This window comes from Elephas maximus, chromosome 3 (assembly GCF_024166365.1).
Source record: "Elephas maximus indicus isolate mEleMax1 chromosome 3, mEleMax1 primary haplotype, whole genome shotgun sequence".
Taxonomy (NCBI): domain Eukaryota; kingdom Metazoa; phylum Chordata; class Mammalia; order Proboscidea; family Elephantidae; genus Elephas; species Elephas maximus.
This window is the reverse complement of record NC_064821.1, coordinates 164,835,002-164,840,865: the sequence shown is the minus strand read 5'-3', so window position 1 is coordinate 164,840,865 and position 5,864 is coordinate 164,835,002. Positions and strand designations below refer to the sequence as shown.

At 49.7% G+C, this 5,864-nt stretch overlaps 1 pseudogene; it reads right to left on the bottom strand.

The window, feature by feature from the left end:
* Positions 1-573: 573 nt before the first annotated feature.
* Positions 574-5,616, bottom strand: LOC126071392 (renin-like; annotated as a pseudogene).
* Positions 5,617-5,864: the final 248 nt, after the last annotated feature.

The following is a 5,864-nucleotide window of genomic DNA, read 5'->3' as shown; positions in this document are numbered from 1 at the left end:
GTACCGCAGAAGATAAGGCCTGGTGATCTGCTTCCATTAAGGTTATAGCCAAGAAAGCCCTATGGAGCAGCTTTACCGTGTAACACACATGGTTGCCATGAATGTCATGTGCAGCCAAGTTTGAGAACCACTAGCAGGTCATCTGTGGAGCAGCTTTACCGTGTAACACACATGGTTGCCATGAATGTCATGTGCAGCCAAGTTTGAGAACCACTAGCAGGTCATCTGTGTATAGTCCTTCTTTGAGGACCCCTACCCACCCTTCCTTCCTGCCACCATGGGGGTAGACTTGAGCCTCACCTCTAATTTATAGTCTGCACTGGTGAGTGTGTAAGTTCTGCCTCTGAGGTGGAAGGAGATGGTGGGGAGTGCAGATGCCTGGTTACAGTCCAAGACATACTGGGGTAGTGGGCAAAGGCAGCTCCTTTGAGTGTAGGAGGCCCCTTGGACAGACATGGAGCCCTGCAATTATGGTCTGGCCCCTCCTCTGGAGTGCAGTGCCCTCTCTACCTGGAGGCAAGTCACAGGTGTGAGGGGGTGTAAGAGGTAAGATGGGGAAGGCTTGGAATGGCCTCATTTGGGATCTGATGTCACTTGTAGTGATCTTGGGGCCTGGACCAGGTGGGCCTTCTCCCTCCAGCTCCTGTGTGGGCAGCTTAGATCACTCAAGATATGCTTTTTGGCCTCCAGGGTCTTCATGAGCAGCTCCAAGTTGCTGGTGAATATAAGAATACAGGATGTTCCCATGTCAACCACAGCCATGTAGCCCTCCTCACAAGACAAGATGGAAGGTCCCACAGACATCCTGGGGGAGGCAGACAGACAGACAGATAAATGGCTGATAGTGCGCTACCAGGCTGCTTATCTTTCCTGAATAAGGACAGGTCATCAGAGGCCTTGCTGGTGGTTGGTGGGATGCATTGGAGAAGGGGTAAGGCAGTGAGCCGGAGCAGCGAGCTGTCCCCCTCCCTTTGCACAGGGCTTAGTGACCCTCCACGTCCTCCCACTAGCCCCTTTCCCCTTCTATTCCTCATATCTTGATTCCCCCCATGCCTGGACAGAATGGGCAGGAGGCAAATATTGGTTGTGACTTGAGGGTGGCTGCATTTGGGGACAGGAGAGGATGGTAGCACAGACACTTCCCATCCTACCTCAACCCCAGGGGTAGCTGCATTTTTGGAGAGTGGAGAGGATTAGAGGTTCCTGACACCTTCATTTGGATCTTCCATAGGCCATCCTTGTTGATGTCGATGTAGTGGAAATCCCCTTGGTAATATTGGGGTTGCAGCTTCCTAGCACAACCTCATCTCCCTGCTCTGACCTACTCTAAGCACATTTCCTGTTAGCAAATGGCAATTCCTCAAGGAAAGATCAGAAGGTCTTGTAAACTCGTAACCTGCAAGATGTAGGCAACCAAGCAAACAAGATTTAAATTGGCCCCACCCTCATTTGGGTTTCGGTAGTGGCTAGTTGATCAGGTGCTTGGAAATGGACTTGGGGGAGTCTGTAGAGTGAGGGGCTGGTAGGGGACATGAAAGCAACAAGAAGGAGGGGCAGAGAACTTCAGCATCCCGGAACCTGGGCCTGCTGAGGTGAGTTTTGGGCAGATGGGGTATGTGACTCTGCGTCAGGTGCTCAGGGAGTATTGGAAGATCAGGCCCAAGTGGGAGGCTCATTTGCTTACTTGGAATTTCTGCAGAGAAATAGGAACAGTGGAAATGAGGCCTTTGTTTCAGGTCAGTCTCACCAGCCCTATTGTTTGACAGGGTGGTTACTATTCATTCTCGTTTACCCTTCAGGCAATTGGAGTCATCAAGAGGTGAAGTCACTTCCCTGAAGAAACTCAGGAGGTGAGGAGACAAGTGGGGGACTGGAGCCAACATTCCTAGTGCCCAGTCCAAAGCTGACACCCCTGGCCTTTGTCTCCTCCACACCGCACGATGACTCCTGTGGTTCAGGGGCCATGTTAGGCTTGGTCTTCAGAGTGTGCATGTGTGTGTAATGTGATTTTCCAGCACACATAATAGGAGGCATGTGAACATGTACATGGTTACATGTGCATGCAGGTACACACATGTTATCTTGTGCATGAGTTATTGCACATTTACACATTTGGTACACATGTGCATATGTTAGTGCAAGGTCCTCCTGCCCCTCTCTTGACCCTCAGGATTTCTCTGGGTGTTCCCTTCTTTTCTTCTCTGGGGTAAAGGATGAGGCAGGCTCTCTATCCGACAAGGCCCTCTTTTTTCTATTTGTGGGGTCATCTTGAGGACTAAGGTGCACCTGACCCAAGCCATGGTGTTTTCAATTGCCTCATTTTTCAATGTGAAAGCTGGATGATGAATATTTATTGAGTCAATGAGTAAGCAGATAAACAAAGAAAGGAATTAGTGAACGAATGACATTGGCTGTCTCTGTGTGAGAGGAGAGTCACAGGGAGGGTCACCAGATCACAGTGTGCCTTACTTTCCATTACCCTTTTCCTGCATTCTGCTATTGTTCTAGATCAGTGCTGTCCAATAGAAGCTTCTGCAGTGACGGAAGTGTTCTGTATCTACAGTCTATAATGTAGACTGTCCGATATGGTAGCCACTGGCCATGGTGGCTGCTGTGTATTTGAACTGTGGCCCGTGTGGCTGAAGAATTGAATGTTTAATTAAATTAAATAGTGACTACCATATTGGAGCGCACAGCTGCACACATTGATTGGATCCTACCTAATCATGAATGTATCAAAATCCTAGCCCAAACTTTCCTTCCACTCCCCAGCTTTCCTGCCCTTTTCCCTCACCCATCTTGGTTCCTGAAGTCCCAAGTCCCATCTTTTATAGTAGACAGAGAAGACATCCTCCTATAGCAACCCCTGGGAGAGGATGTTGTCAAAGACAGAGGTGACCCCACTGATGGCCTGTGCAGGGAAGCCCATGCCCAGAATCCCATTTTGGCCAGCATGAAGGATGTCGTGGGAAGCTCTGTAATCTCTCCAAATGTCTATGTCACCGTAGGAAGAAGGACCACAGGAGACTAAGCTCACTGCTCACCTCCTGGCCAGGGTCTGGTCTGGGTTTTCACACAGGAGGCACCAGGGATGCACATGCTTCAGGGTACAGCAATTTGGGGCAAGTCAAATAAGAGAATTTCATCAACCCTACACACATACCCTCTTTCCCAATACACATCTATGGTACGGAGTCCAGAGAGAGCTGGGGCTGCCCACTGACTGGAAGGGGCAGAGGCTGAGAAGGTGGTACAGCCAAGCAGTCACAGAAAAAATTCCAAGAGTTCCATACCCTTCCCCAATGGCCCAGCTTTCACATCAATAGGACTAGACCTTGGCCCTTTCCCCTATTAGGGGCCATGGATTCCGTCAGCACAGCAAGGCTTGTTCCTTTTTACCTGTTTTCACAGCCAAGGGGAAGGGTGAGGACTCATATAGTCATTCTCTCTGAGGTTCCGTACGTACCCCTCCCCTAACTCTGACACGGCAGGGACTGGAGAAACTCCAGAATGGGGAAAAGGTCAGACACACGCCATATGAAAAAGAAAGTAGGCCTCGGCCCTCATCCCAAGTCCTAATCTCAACCAAAACTTTTGCCTGACCCTAAAACTGTTACCATAATGTCATACTCCTGACCCTGACTCTGACAATGGATTTCAGTCTAGGATCTGGGTAAGAGCCCAGTCAGAGCTGAGTGACCTTAAGCAGGTGACTTGACTGGAGGCATGTGGCTCGGGACTAGGCCTACTTGCAAGTTAGATGAAAAACCCTCCATAAATCACCCAACTTTGAGCCAGTAGCTCAGGTTTGCTCTGTCTCAGGCTCTGCTTCTTTGTGTCTCTAGGTAGAAGCAGCAGAGCAGGTGTTCTTCAACTCCCCCATGCTTAGGTGGGCTGGAGTGCACCTTCTCCTTAGTATGAGTCCTGGAGAGGCAGGAGAGCCCTGGGGACCACCAGGGCAGGGGTCAGATGACCTGGGAAGACCCCACTTACAGTCATCACATCGTGGTTCATGAAGCCTTTGACTTCCTCCAATCCATAGTGGGTAGAGAGTTCTATCCCATTTTCCACATAGCTGGAGGATTCCAAGAAGTCATAGTGGTTATGAGTCTCTGGCAGGAGGACAGACATTCTGGTCTGTCCAAAAAGGCCCCGGCAAGGGGCCTGGGAGGCAGGGCTATGTGGTGGGTATAACCGGTGTGGTTGGGGACTTAGCTTAGGTGCAGGAATGGAGGGTCTTGAGGTTGGTGACTTGGAAAATGTGTTCCATCAATCAAGAGCTCTGTTTTTTGTTTTTTTTCCCCCTGTTATGTGCCCATACCTCTGAGACTTTTGTCTGAAATGAGGCATTTTAAATAGTTGTTAACACTGCAAGGATAGAAGATTCTGGGCACAGAGTAAGCACTCAATGAGAGGTTGTTGGCTAAGGATAGGGACAGAAGAGCCCAAGAGCCTGGGCTCAGTCTCAGAGAGACTTAGAAAGGGCTGGGGGGCTCTTGGAGCCTGCTTTTTTTCTTTTCTTACCATGGTGGCCATATCTGGAAAACAGGAGATGCCTTCCTCTCTTGCCCCAGGGTCAGTGGGAGCAGAGGCAGAGAGGAAGCAGCTCAAATGACATCAGGAGGAACTTTAGCTAGACCTGAGGCAGGCTACCCAAGTGTGGCAGGGTCTAGGGGCTTGGGGAGAGGCAGCAAAAGTCTGGGTCTTACCACATGCAGTGTAGAGAAAGCTGTACCGAGGTAGGCTGACCCCATGTCAAAGATGATATTGAAGGTTTGGGGTGGGGTGCCAATGCCAATCTCACCATAGTACTAGATCTGTAGGGGTGAAAGAAAAGTGGCTTGAAGTGTTGAGGGAGCTTTGGGCCTTGGGGTCTTTGCTGACTCCAGACTTGGCTCTCTGGGTGAGATGAGGCAGGTCATATAGGCTCTCTGGGTTTCCATTGTCCAGCAGTGACTGTGTGGGAGGCTTAGTGTTGTCCAATGGCTTCCCAGAAGTGGGATGCTCAGTGAGACAAGAGGGCAAAATAAAAACACTATACATGAAGTGGGATGGAGCCTCTATCCTTGAGGTCCACAGGAGCAGTAACTCAAGATTTTCAGAGCCAAGTCACAGAAACCCCACCTGAGATCACATACCCCCTTACCTTCCCAATAGTGACACCTGGGTTTGAAGCCAAAGCCTGGATTCCTGAGTTCCAAACTTAACCCTGTCCCTGACTCATCCATGAGCTCCCTCCTGCCCTCTGTGCCTCAGGCTTTCTAGCTGTAAAGTGGAAATTTTGCAAGGTGCTTACGTTCCCCAGCTCCTCAGTCAAAGACAGCATGGAAAGAGTGAGTCTTGCAGGAAAAGAAAGGTTGGTGTCCAAGAGAAAAAGGAGGCAGGAAGGGAGCAAGGGGCTGAGTCAGGCACTCACAGCTAGGTGGTTGATGAGGGTTATGGAGGCAACACTATTGCCAGAGGATTGCTTCTTGGTGAATTGTCTCCACTCAGCACCAAGCCTGGCCACATCCATGCCTGCTCCTTCAGTCTTTTCCAGATTGAGGGCACTTTCTTGAGGGCAATCCTGGCCCAGGATGGAGGACACAGAATTAGAAGAGTCCTGTACTCTTCCATAATGGCAGAGTTCCCGAGGCCACCCACTCCTTCTAGTACTACTACTCCTAACCTTAGCCTAAGTCCTGAGAATCACTGTTGTTACCAAAGGCCTCAGAAAAAGAAAGTGCGAGCCTCCTTGAATCACCTGTGGTAGTATTAAATTACCCTCAACTGACTTCTTCTTGTTGTCTATGATCTCCATCACTACAAGCCCATTGGTTCACTCATTCATTTCAAAATTGTAAGTTGACGTGGTGCAGTGATTG